This window comes from Canis aureus, chromosome 23 (genome assembly GCF_053574225.1).
Source record: "Canis aureus isolate CA01 chromosome 23, VMU_Caureus_v.1.0, whole genome shotgun sequence".
In the NCBI taxonomy this organism is placed as follows: Eukaryota; Metazoa; Chordata; class Mammalia; order Carnivora; family Canidae; genus Canis; species Canis aureus.
In genome coordinates, this window is record NC_135633.1 from 11,586,155 (window position 1) to 11,602,346 (window position 16,192).

General features: G+C 33.4%; 1 protein-coding gene and 1 long non-coding RNA gene across 14 annotated transcripts in view; one reads left to right on the top strand and one right to left on the bottom strand.

The window, feature by feature from the left end:
• The window catches only part of SOX6 (SRY-box transcription factor 6), a 665,852-nt gene that overhangs the window by 126,491 nt on the left and 523,169 nt on the right, over positions 1–16,192 (top strand). For 2 of the 10 annotated variants that reach the window (XM_077866359.1, XM_077866364.1), the window contains exons 1-2: positions 12,160–12,216; positions 14,815–14,885. The exons of the other annotated variants lie outside the window; for them this stretch is intronic. The gene's annotated coding sequence lies outside the window, so the exon portion shown is untranslated. Of the gene's footprint in view, positions 1–12,159; positions 12,217–14,814; positions 14,886–16,192 lie in introns of those variants that run through there. 10 annotated transcript variants of the gene reach the window in all.
• The window catches only part of LOC144294605 (uncharacterized), a 102,525-nt gene that overhangs the window by 24,152 nt on the left and 62,181 nt on the right, over positions 1–16,192 (bottom strand). The window contains exons 1-3 of one of the 4 annotated variants that reach the window (XR_013361951.1): positions 12,036–12,138; positions 11,671–11,746; positions 7,166–7,260 (exon numbers count right to left, since the gene is read on the bottom strand). This is a non-coding gene — a long non-coding RNA (uncharacterized LOC144294605). Of the gene's footprint in view, positions 1–7,165; positions 7,261–11,670; positions 11,747–12,035; positions 12,139–16,192 lie in introns of those variants that run through there. The other 3 variants (XR_013361949.1, XR_013361950.1, XR_013361952.1) reach the window with 3 other exon arrangements.

Sequence of the window (16,192 nt, forward strand, 5' to 3'; positions counted from 1 at the left end):
CATTCTCTAATATTTAAAGGAAGCTAGGATGGAGAGATAAAATTTTGTGAAAAATCCTAGTTATATTTACTGCTTGTGATCAGGGCATTTAATATGACAAACTAGAAACAGTGTATTTTGAGAATATTATCAGAAGTTCTGGGATTCTCTAGCTTGGAGGATATTTAACTGACATTGAAAAAGGGAAATTGGGCAGCCTGGGTGGCTCAGTGGTTTGGCGCTGCCTTTAGCCCAGGGCCTGATCCTGGAGTCCCAGGATCGAGTCCCACGTCGGGCTCCCTGCATGGGGCCTGCTTCTCCCTCTGCCTGTGTTTCTGCCTCTCTCTCTCTCTCTCTGTGTCTCTCATGAATGAATAAATAAAATCTTAAAAAAAGAAAAGAAAAAGGGAAATTATGTGTGACAACCATGTTATAGCATATAAGAATAGTGAAAAGTTAGAGAATAAAGTCAGAAAATCCTGGAATGAAATTACTTAATTTTATCCCAGAAGCACTCACAGCCCTATGAATTGTGTTGTACAATAAAAACTGTAAGTATTCTACATTTTATGAATTAATTTCTCATGTTTTTTATTATATGCAAAAGGCAATAAAACAAAGTAGAAGAACAATGATACTTAAATATTAGCAACAATTTGAATAAAAGTAAATTTATAATCAGGATAAAATACCATTGCTGAAAACAAAGTTGTATTACATGGTTTGATACCAGATACTGTAATCTGAAATGTTAAAACATTTTAATCAACATAGAAAATGGTAGAGATGCTTGTCCTATTAAGTAACTAATGCATTTATGGTTACTTTTGCATGTAATTCTGTGGTTGTATTTGAACGATACCTTTAAAGAGGATACCACAGTTACCTTTTAGTTGTATTTGAATATTTGGGTCTAAAGATTTAGTTGGAGTACTTTTATTTTAGTAGGAGGAAGTATGAAAAGTGTGATGGTCTCTGAGAAGAAAAGGGATTAGGTCAGCATTGCAGGTAGTTTTTAGAACATCTAACTGTTTAGTATATTTTCAGCCATGGTTCTATTTATTTTAGTTAGATTTAACTGATGGCTGGAGAGTGTTAATCTGGGGACATGTAATTTCAGTGCTTTTGATTTTTTCCCTCATTTTTAGACTATGACTGTAATGAATCCCTGATAATTATGACTGTAATGTCTTCAGCCATTCTGGCTATTTGAACCTATTACTAAAATATCTGTTTTTAGGGGTGATTATATATTCATTTAAGGACCTTTTGTTTTAGATGTCTGATATAGAAAATACTATAGAATATAATTAAGAGCTATGACATTCTCTTGAATAAGTTCTCATCTTGAATCAAATATAATAAAGTTTTGATTCTTTTTTTTACATAAAAGTATATACACACACACACACACACACACACACACACTCAGAGTCTTGGAAAGGAAACATGTATATTAAAAAGCCTATCTGGATATAGAATTACCAAAATACATTATTGAATTATTGGTAAATATGAATTTGTTCATAATATTACTTAACTAGCAAGATACATGAGAGAAGGCACTTCAGTTTATTAACATGTTCATCATATCTCTACTTTTTAAAGTGATTTAACTTTCTGGTGGATGAAATTCTCTGGTAAAATTTTTTGTTTAAGACTGTATATGTAATAATAATGATAATATATTTTATTTAGGAAAAACATCTAAATGCTTAAATTACCCATCATACCTGAGTAAAAATAATTTTAAAAAGAAATAATTATAGTTATCTTGGTAGATGATCAGCTAATTAGTGGTAATTTAGACTCAATAAATGCACACACTGAAAGATGTAATGAGTTTTCATAGCATTGTCAACTTTTTAATATATAAGTTAAAGAAATTCTTTTTCTTTTCAGATTGTTGAAATTTTAAAATGTTATTGATACCACAAATTCTATTTGTTTGTCTGTTTACATATTTATTTTTGGTTGTGGATTTTGCAAATTGTCCTACTGGCCAGTATGTGATTGAGATTGAGATGTTTTCCATTTTTAGATATTTCCATGTAAAACATTCAAAGAAGTAATCCTGAACATCTTTTAAGAGTCAGCGACCTTATCTTTTGCCAAAATCAAATGACATTCACTACTGATACTATGGAGAGAGGAATCAAAATAGACACCTAATTATAATTACTTTTTTCCCCATCATTATATCACTACGTGCAGAACAACTGATTTTTAAGAGATAGCATAACTGCTGAATTTTGGCAGGTACAAAGGGTTTTTTTATTTTTTATTTTTTTTATTCCTTCTCCCTCCCTCTTCCTGCTTTCATCACATGTAGGATTTGTTGGAACAGTTCAGACTGACCTCTTTCTTGATTTACTTTCAATTTTAATAGTTTATAGGAATAGCAGAAGTGCAAAGCAGTGTAAATATGTTTATGATTGCTTCATATTTTTGGAAATCCTAACATTTATGGTACAGTTCATTTGTTGGGAGAGTAAGAATAGTTTTGAGTAATTTGGGGGAAATGACCCTAAAGGCTTGCATCAAATGCTATACAATCAGCTGCTAGAGTCACTGCTTTTGGAATAAAATCAGTTTTGAGCAGCATATGAAGAAGGCATAGACTATATATGTTTTAAACTATTCTGACCTAATACATAGTACTGTGCCTGGCACATAATAGATATTTAATAGTTGTTGAAAGAGCAAAGGAAGATACGGTGGGAGGAAAGGAGGAAGGAGAAAGAAACCTAAGTTGGTTAGACAAAGCAGTAAGTTCCATGTTACCCTGTTGTGGTTTTTGGCTGATACATTGTTCTCCTAAACCAATAACTAACAGGGGTATGATCTTTACACAGGGCATGAACATTCTGTAACTTTGAGAAACTTGTCTTTGCAGGGATTTTAGCACTTTATTTTGCTGTTCACAATGGTCGAATTATTTTCCCTACTGTTCATTTTTGTTGGATAACATTAGGAAGTAATGAGACTTAGGTTACTCACAACATTTCAAGGAAAGCTCTGATGATGATTACCAATGTATTTATTGTCTCTTCTCTTAAAACTGTAGATTCTGATGACCAGTTCTTCTTTCAAATTGGCTGAGTACTACCTCCAGTAAAGGCTACCACTTCCTATTCAGTCTTGTTGACCATACTAAAATATTTCTTATACTCTGTAACTTCTACGTGATACTTAAGAGTAAAAGATCCCACTTGGGGATCCCTGGGTGGCGCAGCGGTTTGGCGCCTGCCTTTGGCCCAGGGCGGGATCCTGGAGACCCGGGATCGAATCCCACGTCGGGCTCCCGGTGCATGGAGCCTGCTTCTCCCTCTGCCTGTGTCTCTGCCTCTCTCTCTCTCTCTCTCTCTCTGTGACTATCATAAAATAAATAAATAAAAAAAAATAAAAAAAAAAAAAGATCCCACTTGTTAGTTCATTGACAGAAAGTGTTTCATCTTTTAGAGAAGGTCACTGATGAAATGGTGTTAGAATTTAGGACTATTTAAGGACCTGAATAATAGAATTCATCATTTTGTTGTTAGGTCATCAATGAAACTCATTGATTCTGTCTTTAGGAATTTGTTGTCATTTTACTTATTGTTAATTTTATCCTGGCTCAGCTTGGAGTTATGGCATCAATTTACATTAGATGGTCCTAGGATGAATACCTTTTAAAAGATATGGTCTCATTTGGAATGCGGCTGCTAGATTGTAGCCATTTACACACTTGTGTTCTAAAATATTGTCATTATAGGTGTCTTCCTTTTACAGATAGTTTAGTTACTAAAGGGAAAGTTACTAGTTGAAGAAAGAAAATATTTTTGAAGATGATAAATTCCTGAAGTCCAGATTTTCAGTCTTTTTTGTTGACACCATTTAATAATTATTATATTATGAAATATAATAAAGTGATCATAAAAATGATACCTATATTTATATAGTGTTAACTTTTTTGAATAATTTTATATCAGGGATTTTAAAAATTCTCTTCTAGGTAGGTATTATAAATTGCCATATTATTTTTTCTGGTTCTCCAATTGTGTCACAGTTCTGTGATATTTACCAAATCAACCTAACTTATGAATGTCAGCCCAAAGCAGTCTGTAATTTTTTTATGGCATTGAGGATCTCATTCTAGCCTTGTAGATTGCAACTTATAACTTTTAGGAATTTTATATAAAGCTTTTATTTTATTTTTTAAATCATCTGGTATGCTGAGAGACCTGAACCTCATTCTTCTGTAACTTTTGATTGGGCAATATAAAGTACATCTTTCTTTATGAAGTGTCATTGATAGCAACACCTTGTTAATTATTGTTTATAAAAAATACTTTGATTTGCAGAAGGCTCTAATTATTGTTAGGTACAATAAATATTTGATTTAACCTTATTCATTTGGCCAGACCAATAGACTCTTAAGTGTGAATAGATAAAAAAACAAAACGTCTACACTAACAGAGTGAGATATATTTTGGTTGCATGTGTTTTTTTGGGGGAAGGGGTAGAAAATTATGCTTATCTTTCTAAATTACATAAATCTTACCTTTAGGCTAGAGAATTCACCTTCTAGATTTAAATGTTTTGTTGTGTTTTGAGAGATATACTCTTTAATCCCCATTACTTATTTTATCCAACCTACCTCTCCTCTGGTAACCATCAGTTTGTTCTCTATAGTTATGAATCTGTTTTTTGGTCTTTCTTTTTCCCTTTGTTCATTTGTTTCTTAAATTCCACATATGAGTGAAATTATATAGTGTTTGTCTTTCTCTGTCTGATTTATTTCCCTTAGCTTAATACTCTCTAACTACATCCATCTTGTTTCAAATGGTAAGATTTCATTTTTTTGTGACTGAATAATATTCCATTATATCTCTATCCATATAACTTTTCCCATTTTGTAGGTTACCTTTTAGTTTCATCGACTATTTTCTTTGCTGTGCGGAAGCTTCTTATTTGATGTAGTCTTAATAGTTTTCTCTTTTATTTCCTTTGCCTCAAGAGACATATCTAGAAAAAATTTGCTATGGCTGATGTCTGAGAAATTACTGCTTGTGCTTTCTTCTAGGATTTTTATGATTTCAGGTCTCATTTTTAGGTCCTTAATCCATTGTGAGTTTATTGTTGTGTATGGTGTAAGGAAGTGGTCCAGTGTCATTCTTCTGCATGTGGATGTCCAGTTTTCCCAATGTCATTTGTTGAGACTGTCCTTTTCCCATTGCATATTATTTCCTGCTTTGTTGAAGATTAATTGACTATATAATTGTGTGTTTATTTCTGGGTTTTCTATTCTGTTCCGTTGATCTATATGTCTATTTTTGTGTCAGTATCTTACTATTTTGATTACTACAGCTTTGAATTTTAACTTGAAGTCTGGAATTGTGCTACCTCCAGTTTTGTTTTTCTTTTTCAAGATTGCTTTGGCTATTCAGGGTTTTTATTATTCCTTACAAATTTTAGGATTGTTTGTTCTTGTTCTGTGAAAAAAGCTTTTGATATTTTGATAGGAATTGCTTTAAGTCTGTAGGTTATTTTGGATAGTATAGTACTATTTTTTAATTATTTTTTATTATTTTTAAAAAATTTTTTAAAATTTTTATTTATTTATGATAGTCACAGAGAGAGAGAGAGAGAGAGAGAGAGAGAGGCAGAGATATAGGCAGAGGGAGAAGCAGGCTCCATGCACCGGGAGCCCGACGTGGGATTCGATCCCGGGTCTCCAGGATCGCGCCCTGGGCCAAAGGCAGGCACCAAACCGCTGCGCCACCCAGGGATCCCAGTACTATTTCATTTCATTTTGCATTTCCCTAATGATTGATGTTTTTGAGAATTTTTAAAAATTTTTAAATAAAAAATTATGTGCTTTTATGTGCTTACTTGTCTATATATCTTTGGAGCAATATCTTTTAAAAATGGTTTGCTTATTTTTATTATTAAATTGAAAGTTCTTTATATATTTTAGATACATGTTCTATACATGTCTGATGTGTGTTATACAGATACTGTTCCCAGACTGGGCTTATCTTTTCATTTTCCGAACAGTGTCTTTCAAAAAGCACAAGTTTTTAATTTTGATGGAATCCATTATGTCAGTTTTTTTCATGTATAGTGTATGTTTTTAAATGACCTCTACTTATCCCAAAGCCAAAAAGATTTTCTCATAGATTTTCTTATAGAAATTTTACAATTTTAAGTTCTATATTAAGCCCATATTAGGTCTATTTCAGGTTTATTTTTAATATATGGCATGATAGTAATGATAGTATGAGGTAAGAGTTAAGGTTCTTTTTTTTTTTTTTTTGGATAATGGAGCTCAAATTGTTCACAAATGTCTTTTGAGGAAATTACAAAAGGACAAACTTTTCTGTTAGAGTTCTGTTAGTATAGTTACCATTTCTGGCATTATTCATTCCTTTGGTAAATCTAGATTTCCATCTAGTGTTATTTTACTACTATGTGAAGAGCTATCTTTAACATTTCTTCTAGCACAGATCTGCTGCTGTTGTATTGTCTCTCAACTTTTATTTGTCTGGAAAAGTCTTTATATTACTTCATGTTAGAAAGTTATTTTTCTTAGGATTCTGTGTTTGCAAATCTTTTTGCTCCCCAGTATTTTGAAGGTGCTGCTTTATAGTCTTTGAGCTTATGTAGTTTCCAATGAAGAGTTTGCTAATCATTCTTCCTTTTTCTTTGTATGTATTGTGTCATTCCCCCTGCCTCCCTGCCCCGGCTGTTTTTAAGATTTTTTTTTTTTATCATTGTGCAGTAATTTGATTATGATGTATTTTGTATCTTTATGTGGTTTCTTTATGTTTCTTATGTGTGGGCTTTGTTGAATTTCTTAGATCTATGGGTTTATAATTTTCTTCAAATAGGAAAGCTTTAGCTACGTTCTTTTTTTTTTTTTTTGAGATTCCACTTATGTGTGTAGATTACTTGATGCTCTATTCATTTGTTAAATTTTTCTTTCTCTTGAGTGCTTCACCTTGAATCTTTTGCTTCTGTTGCTGTGTCTTCAAGTTTAACTGTTAATCCAATTCAGTGTGTTTTCAATTTCAGATATTATATTTTCCTTCCTTAGAAGTTATGTGTCTTTTTCACATATTCCATTTCTCTTAACATGTTCATGTTTTTCTGTATATCTTTGAACATGTGGAGCAGATTTTAATAGTTATTTTAATATCCTTACCTGCTAATTTTATCATCTCTCTCATTACTGGGTTTCTTTCTGTCGATTGATTTTTCTTCTGGTCACGGGTTATATTTTCCTGTTTCTTTGCAAGCCTGGAATTTTATAAAGTTTTAAAAAATTATTGTGGTAATCTTCATGTAACAAAAATTAATAATTTCAGAAATTTAGTACATTCATTATGTTGAGCAACCATCACTACTATCTAGTTCCAGAAGATTTTTGTCATCTCAAAAGTAAAACTATACCTTTAAAGTAGTCATTTTTCATTTCTTACCACTATCTCTGGCCCCTGGCAACCACTAATCTTTCTGTCTCCATGGATTTGCCTATTCTAAATATTTCATATTGGCATCATACAATATGGCCTTTGTATCTAGTTTCTTTCACTTAGTCTATTTTCTAGATTCATCTATGTTTTAGCATGTATGACTACTTCCTCCATTTTTATGCCTGAATAATATTTCACTGTATAGCTATACCATAATTTATCTATTTATCAGTTGATGGACATTTGGGTTGTTGCTACCTTTTGGCTATTCTGAATAGTGTTCCTGTGAACATTTGTGTATAAATTTTTGTTAGAACATTTGTTTTGAATTATTTTTTGGAGTGTACCTAGGAGTGGAATCGCTGGGTCATATGGTAGTTTTGTGTTTAATGTAATAGGAACTGCCAAACTGTTTTCCACAGGGGCTGTAATATTTTACAGTCCTACCAACACTGTATGAGAGTTCACTTTCTCTGCATCTTCATCAATGCATGTTATTTTCTGTTGTTGGTGTTTTTTAATTATAGATAATCCTAGTGGGTATTAAGTTATTTGTGAATTCCATTGTGATTTTATTTGCATTTTTCTAATGAACAATGATGTTGAACATATTTTCATGTACTTATTGGCCATTTGTATATTTTCTTTGGGAAATTATCTATTTAAGCCTTTGCTCCTTTTAAAATTGGTTTGTCCTAGGAAGCCTGGGTGGCTTGGCTTAGTAGGTTAAGCGTCTGCCTTTGGCTAAGTCACGGGATCCTGGGTTCCTGGGATCAACCAGGGAACCTGCTTCTCCCATTCTGTCTGCCGCTCCCCCCCTTGCTCATTTTCTCTTTCTCTCTCTCTCTCTCAAATAAATAGAATCTTAAAAAAAAAATAAAATTGGTTTGTTTTTTCATTGTTGAGTTGTAAAAGTTCTTTATATATTGTGGGTACTAGGCCCATAATGGATATATGAATTGCAAATATTTTCTCCATTCTGTGGGCTTTCACTGTTTTGATAGTATCCTTTGATGTGCAAAAATTTTTAATTTTGATGAAGTCCAAAGTAGTTTTTCTTTTGTTACTTGTACTTTGGTGTCATATCTTAAAAAAAAAAACTGACAAATTCAAAGCCATGAAGATCTACTCCTATGTTTTCCTGTAAGCATTTTATAATTTTGGTTCTCACAGATAGGTCTTTGATCTATTTTAAGTAAACTTTTTTTGAGGCAAGTACATTTTGCATGTGAATATCTAGTTTTCCTAGCATTTGTTAGAATAACTATTCTTTCCTCATTGAATGGTCTTGGCACTCTTGTTGAAAATCAATTGATCATAGATGCATAGTTTATTTCTAGGCTCTCATTGTCTATTCTTTATCTATATTCTGTCCTTAGGCCAGTATCACACAGTTTTGATTTCTATAAGTTTGTAGTAAATATTGAGATTGGAGAGAGTGAGTCTTCCAACTTATTTCTCCTTTTTCAAGATTGTTTTGGATGCTCAGGTTTCCTGGCACTTTCATGTAAATTTTAGGATCAGTTTTTCCATTTCTGCCAAAAAAATCACTGGGTTCAGTAGGGATTTTATTGAATCTGTAGATCTATTTGGGGAATGCTACTGTCGTAACAATATTAAGTCTTACAATCTATGAACATGGGCTATCTTCCTATTTATTTAGGTCTTCTTTAATCTTTTTCAAGAATGTTTTGTAAGTCCTGCCATTTTTAATTGAATGATGAGCATTGTGAATTTTATGATATTGAAGGCTAGATTTTGTTTTGTTCCTTTAAATAATATTGTGATATCTGATAAAGTTACTTGGAATCACTTAAGTGAGGCTGGCTTTCAAGCTTTTTTTAGTGAGGCAGTATGTACTAGGAATAGTTTAGAACCATTACTTGATGAGACCTTTTGATGATTTTTTAAAAGATTTTATTTATTTATGCATGAGACACACACACACACACACACACACACACACACACACACACAGAGGCAGGCAGAGGGAGAAGCAGGCTCCATGCACGGAGCCTGATGTGGGACTCGATCCCAGACCCCAGGATCATGTCCTGAGCCAAAGGCAGACGCTCAACCACTGAGCCACCCAGGTGTCCCCCTTGATGATTCTTCTTGATGTTCATGTATTATGATGTCTTTTCTATGTGGCTGGTGGGAATATGAACTATTCTCAGCCCCATGTGGACTTCGTACATTGTTTTCCAGTGGTATTTTTCCAGAGTATTGTAATTTTCTCTAACCTATGTGCGGACCTCTATTCAGCCAAAGACTGAATGGGACCCCTGCTTTCTCTATGCAGCATTCTTCCTTTTTGGTATTCTTCCCCATTAACTCTAGCCTTCTCAGTCTCTCTGCTCTTTAAACCTTTTTTTTTTTAATTTTTATTTATTTTTACGATAGTCACAGAGAGAGAGAGAGAGACAGAGACACAGGCAGAGGGAGAAGCAGGCTCCACACACCGGGAGCCCGACGTGGGATTCGATCCTGGGTCTCCAGGATCGCGCCCTGGGCCAAAGGCAGGTGCCAAACCGCTGCGCCACCCAGGGATCCCCTCTCTCTGCTCTTTAATCTTTGTTTGGGATCTCCTTTCTGTTCTGTGGCCTGAAGATTCCAGGAGCATTTGTAGGTTCACTCATTTGTTTCCCTTTTCTCAGGAATTGTACTCCTACATAGTTTCATACATTTTGTTTTCTAGTTTAAGGTAAATCCAGTTGTTGTTACTTCATCAATGTTAGAGTGATTCACAACTTCCACTCCTATCTAAGAAAAATTATACTGAGCTTTCATTGGTGTAAAATAAAGAGGGGACATCTTAATTCTTGTTTAATACCTGGATTAATTTAGTGCTATTTTTCAAGTAAATACTAGCTTAATGATACAATAAATATCCACATTGTTAAGACTAAAAAAAAGAAATTCAACCTTAAAAGCATAGCGTTCTAATGGTGCGGTAGAGGGAAGGGGAGGTACTTCAGTTTTTTTTATGTTTAAAATGAAGAAAATAATATAGGTATTGTGATATGTCTAATGTGATATATGTAATGTGTTTAGGACAGTGCCAGGTGTATACTGCATGGTGAACCATTATTATTATCTTAATCATAATCATTTTTATTGTCATATAAGGAGACGAGGGGATTAGATCATGAGATTTAAAGCTATAAGAATATTGATCTAGTGGAGCTGGGTGGCTCATTTGATTAAGCATTCACCTCTTGATTTTGACTGGGGCATGATCTCAGGGTTGTGAGATTAAGTCCCTTGTTGGGCTCTATGCTTGGGCATGGAGCCTGCTTGGGATTCTCTCTCTCCCTATCCTTCTGCCCCTTTCCCTATCCCCTTTATTCCCCCTTGTGCATGCACTTTCTCTCTCCCTGTCTCTCAAAAATATATATTTATCTAATTTAGTGTCAAATTATGCCTGGATATACTAATTTGGATATCATTGACATGAAGAATAGAAGACAGAACCTGAAGTTTGGGCTGGTAATATAGAGCTTAATAAAGACTTTGGTTCTATGAAATTTGTATGATAGCCAGCATAGTTTTCCCTCTTGTATCTGTGATATCTGGATGGATACTACTGCAACCATCAATATTAAGAAATGAAAGGAACATAAGGTAAGAATTTTCCTGGGTTAGAAATAAAAAGATCTGTATCATAGCCATCACATTTAAAGATTTCATTTATTTATTTTTAGAGAGAGAGTACATGCCTGTGAGGGTGGGGGAGGAGTAGAGGGAGAGAACCAGATACCCCACTCAATGGGGAGCCTGATGGGCTGGATCCTGAGATCATAAACTGAGCTGTAATCAAGAGTCTGACTGAGCCACCTAGGTGCCCCAGCCATTACATTTTAAAAAGAGGCTCAGATTATCAATATTATTAAATTATAAAGTTATAGTTAAATAATGATATTATTGTTAAACTTCGGGCAACAATATATGTAATATATATTGGTCTATATAGTAAGTGTTTTTCTAGAAAGCTACATATTCATTTGATTTTGGTTAAATTCACTTTCAAAATGGGTATGGAGGATTATACTACTGCTAGAAAGAACTTGCTTTTGAGGTGGAGAGTTCTTTGTTACTAGACATTGCCTGGCATATTAGTAGGTATTCAATTTATATTTCTACCTAATTAATTTTTTAAGTTTTTAATGGCAGTGTGTGTGTGTGTGTGTGTGTGTGTGTAGACTGTTTTTGATTTGGAAATAAAATACTATACCTTTTCAGAAGTAGAGTTAGGAGACTATGAGTAATATAAATATGAGCTGTCATTTACCAATTACTGGTCCCTGGTGCTGAAAAAAAAAAAAGTACTCCACTGAATTGATCATAGTCTTTAAAATAAAATCTCTTTGTTGAGCAAACTTTTGAATTTTAATGGTACAGAGCATGGAGTTACTTAAGAAATGAGTATTTTTGTTCATAATGTGTTAGGGTTGAATAATATTTCTGTTTTAGCTAAACAGAATTTAAATGGAGCTACATAACTGATTCTGAAGTCTTCTTGATTTGCTGTTTCATTAATAACTGGAGTTATTAAAATTCTTAGTCACAATATTGATTAAAATGCTCAAAATTTGTTACCTTGCTAAATTCTGTAGGACAGATTTATTCTGGGAGATCTTTGTGAATTAGGAGTTTAACTTAACAGCTCAAACAATTGCTGTAGAAGTTTGCTTGTGAGGTCATAATTTATACCATTATTTTTATAACTAATGCCACAAAATGACCATGCTACTATAACCAGCAGCAGAATTTGGAAATGGTAGGTTCTAGTGTGTGATGTTATTGCATATGAATGGAGAGAGATGTTATTTCAATGATATGTTTTTATTACTAGCTTCTGTTTTTATTAAGGATAATGAGAACCTTGTGTCTGGGCCTGTGAACAAAACTAATGTGACCTTTGATGTGACCCACCTGTTGTGCTTTCACAATCGATAATAGTCCCCTCATGTGAAGCTGATCTGGAGAACAACAGCATGCCAGCATGATGGAAAATAACATTTGCAAATTTAGGTCACAGAAATTGAAACATGCTTGGATCAGGTCCTAGATTAAAGTAATGAAAACAACTTATCTAACCAAATATTTTGAGAAAAGAAGATATTAACGGATGTCTGCTTCACAATGCCTTTTTCAGGGGAGAATTGTTCCTTGGCGATATGCTTGTCTGTCAGGTTCCTCATAAAATGAATGACTTCCTAATTCAATGCTTGGCAAATTTTGCAACTAAAGATAACCAATGCCTGGCTGTTAAACATCCACAATGTTGTTGTATTCATGGAAATTAAAAGTTTTATTTAGCATTTAAGACCAATTTTTTAAAGTATCAATCATGCTTTTAAAGAGAAAGGAATAAACTATGCTTATATGATTCTTGGAGCATGGGTATAAGTAATAGCTTTCCCTACTAGACCACGTCTGGCTTGCATTTACCTGGAAAGCAGTCTACCAGTTTATCAGTTTTGCAGATAAACTTAAGGACATCATCATCTGGTAGATATTTTTCACCAGCTTGCAAAATGTCTTTAGCATATTCATTCTTATGAAGATCTTAGTGATGATATATATCCAGTGAGCAAACATCAGCATCTCAAAATTAAAGAACTTAATGTACTTCTGCTCTGCAATGGGCAGGTCAAATTCCATCTTTATGAGGAAATCATTGTGATTATAAAAACATTGACATATCTTGGCTTCTGGATTAGGTTGAAGATAATCCCTAACTAGTCAATACTCATCTTAAATTTGCAGAATTTCTCTTCCCTCTTTGGCAGCTGCACGGACATTAGTGTCATGGCTATAGCTTTGTTGATGAGGGTTCCACTGAAAGGCCCTTTGTAGAAGGAGGAAAAGAGTGTGGTGTTGAAAGTGTGATGGATGATACTTTACTGATGTCTTGTGCTTTGCTCTTGAAATTACTGCTGCCAACATCAGTAGATCGTTCTTCCTCTTGGGGTGGTAGGGAATGAGGGTCAGGAGACAAGTTTGTCTTGGATTTCCAGAGAGAATTTAATGCATATTTTCTTAGAGAAACTAGAGTGCTATAATCCAACATTCAGATATGCACTAGTGAACTGACATTGCATTCTATTGGTATCATTGTTTCTATGAGAAAGTACATTCCAAGTTCTAAGAAGACGTTTGGAACTAAATCCATTTGTATGATTCTGTGTTTCCTGTAGAAAATATAGGACTTCCTATATTTCCAAAATTATAGAACTGCAATATTTTAGAATTGTAGAGACCTTGGAAGCCATCTATTTCAAATTCATTTTATAGATAAAACAAAGTTCAATAGAAAACTTAGGTCTGGGGAAAAAAATGATCCTGTGGGATTGAGCCTTTAAAATATTTTAATAAAATCATTTTTATCTATAGGCTTATTTCTTTTAGATTACAAGGTTTTTTGTTTTAGAAATTTTCATAGTTCTGTGATTTACAGGCCTAAGAATTAACTATTTGAAAATTTTCCAGGTTTCTCTGTTGAGGACTTCTGCATCACTAACCAATATTGTATGATCTATAGATTATGAAGTGATAAAACTTTGTATATTTTGTTAGACTTCTATCTTTTGCTGTGTTGTTTTACTAGTTGTGTTTCATAGAGTGTTGAAAATATGTTACGATGGACAAATTATTACTTTAAATGGCCAGTATATAATTATTAATTGATTCATTTTAAAATCCCTAAATATGTGTTTATCTGAATCTTTATATGCTTTGGATCTATAGATTGGTGTTATGTTAAGGTGGACAAGAGAAGAACGTGTGCTCAACAAATATAATGTTATTGGTTTTCAAAAACTGATCATAATTCAAAATTATCCTTGTTTGGAACTCTGCGTTTTTATTTTTGTGTGATTTTTTCTTGATATCTTGTATTGATATACTTATCAATAAAGCTGTTTGTAGAAGGAATATGTTTATTTTTTATTTTTATTTTTTAAAAGATTTTATTTATTTATTAATGAGAAAGAGAGAGAGAGAGAGGCAGAGACACAGGCAGAGGGAGAAGCAGGCTCCATGCAGAGAGCCTGACGTGGGACTCGATCCTGGGTCTTCAGGATCATGCCCTGGGCTGAAGGCAGTGCTAAACTGCTGAGCCACCCAGGCTCCCAGATGAATATGTTTATTTTTCAAAATGACATTTAAACAAATCTGCCATTACCAAATGACATAATTTTATTTATCCTGGTATATGGGAACTTCCTTTTACATCTTACTCCTGCTCAAACATGCACCCTAATAAGACAAAATGAAAAGTTAGAGATTAATTAATATTATGCGGAAGACAAAATTTAAAGTTTTCAATGAAAGTATGCTATCTCTAAAATCTTTTTCACCCTATACATCTTAGGATGAAAATGTAGTAGCCATTTTCTGCTGCTGGAAAAGAGTGACGAGGAGGAGTTAATAGTTGACTTTCACGTATGTTTTTCACCTTTGTCTTCTTTAGAATTCAAATCTCAGAATATGACTTTTCATATCTCAAGAGACAGCTTTTTGGTCTTAAATCTTGTCATTGAGCTTTGTATTAATCCTTTGTCTTACCTAATTTTTAGGGATATGTGATTTTTTTTTTTAATCCAACATGACTATCTCTATCTTACCCAGTTTCACAGACTAAATTATGCCCCAAATATTAAAGATATATTAATTTAGTTTTAAATATTCTGTTTTCATCACAAGGTGCTGGTATTATATACTTTTCATTTGTGTTGAGCATTTTAATGTATTTTTTTGCTGAATGAATATAATTAGTATGCTAAGTATTATGTTTTAAACAAATGCCATATATGTAATTTTGCATTTAATTGTTTTTTTGATGATATAGGGGGCATCAATATTAAGTGAAATTTTATTCAGTGATTTAATTTCCTTGAAAATATTTCTATCAGAAATTCATATTATACCTGTATTATGCTGAACATGATGAAATGTTACCATCTTTCCCTTGTTGTGTCCGTATTACAGCAATATCCAAAACATTCAGAAGTTTAATTTAGACTGAAATGTTTTTTTTCATAGAATAAATAGAATATTTCACCTGTGAAGGGTGATTTCACTTTGCAAATTTGTTCTAAGACCTTTGTAATTTACAACTTGTAACCTTGTGTGCCTGATGCTTAAAAACGTTGGCATATCATGTTTCAAAAATGTGTAGAATAGTTTTGAATCCTGCTATTGTCTCAACAAAACCAGAAATTGATATTGAGACTGCATTTTATTTGGACACATACGAAGATATGTTAGGTCTAGGTCTGTTTTTATAAAGTAATTTTATTAAGTTGCTGTAGAATACATGTTATTTAAAAAGATCTTGAATCATGATATCATAGACATGTTCTAAGTAAGAATCCATAATTGAAATTTGCTGAGGAAACCATAAGAAGGGCAGCCTGGGGGGCTCAGTGGTTTAGTGCCTGCCTTCGGCTCAGGGCGTGATCCTGGAGACCCGGGATTGAGTCCCACATCGGGCTCCCTGCATGGAACCTGCTTCTCCCTCTGCCTGTGTCTCTGCTTCTCTCTCTCTCTCTCTCTTTGTGTGTGTGTGTGTGTCTCATGAATAAATAAATAAAATCTTAAAGAAAAAGAAGGAAACCGTAAGAATCCAGTTTCCTTTTATTATTAAGTGAAATAGATTACTACTGGATATAATTGTATGCTAGACACCATGATTGAACACTTTTTACAGAACCAAGTAAACTTTTTTGGTTTTGGAAAATTGAATTCAG